At 23.4% G+C, this 428-nt stretch overlaps 1 protein-coding gene across 1 annotated transcript in view; it reads left to right on the top strand.

Annotated features, from left to right (window-relative positions):
• LOC107696446 (plakophilin-1-like) overlaps positions 1 to 428 on the top strand; it is a 16,392-nt gene that overhangs the window by 12,103 nt on the left and 3,861 nt on the right. The gene's annotated exons all lie outside the window — the stretch shown is intronic.

Genomic DNA, 428 nt, shown 5'->3' with positions numbered 1-428 from the left:
AACCGTGACTCTAAAACCGTGATACAAACTGAACCGTGAGTAAGTTGAACCGTTCCACCCCTAATATATATATATTAAGCATTGTTTATTTTATTTTATTTTATTTTATGGACCGGTTCATGGGTTGTGTTTAAAAGAAATCAAGTAAATTTCAAATAATAATTTTACATATTAAGCTTCATTTAATTTATTTTTTGCATGCATCTGTTCATGGGTTAGACTCAAAGAAAAGCAAGGATTTTATTTCATTATGATAATTATTTTGATTAAATAGTGTTTTATATATATTAAGCATTTTTTTATTTTATTTTATTTTTTTATAGCATGCACCTGTTCATGGGTTGAGCTCAAAGAAAATCAAGTATTTCATTTGATTGTATATATATTAAATTTTTATATTTATAATATTTATAAAAATGTAAGAATTA

The sequence above is a fragment of the Sinocyclocheilus anshuiensis genome, unplaced genomic scaffold, assembly GCF_001515605.1.
Source record: "Sinocyclocheilus anshuiensis isolate Anshui unplaced genomic scaffold, SAMN03320099.WGS_v1.1 scaffold522, whole genome shotgun sequence".
Classification (NCBI taxonomy): domain Eukaryota; kingdom Metazoa; phylum Chordata; class Actinopteri; order Cypriniformes; family Cyprinidae; genus Sinocyclocheilus; species Sinocyclocheilus anshuiensis.
The sequence above is the reverse complement of the archived record's forward strand: the minus strand, read 5'-3'. Positions and strand labels throughout refer to the sequence as shown.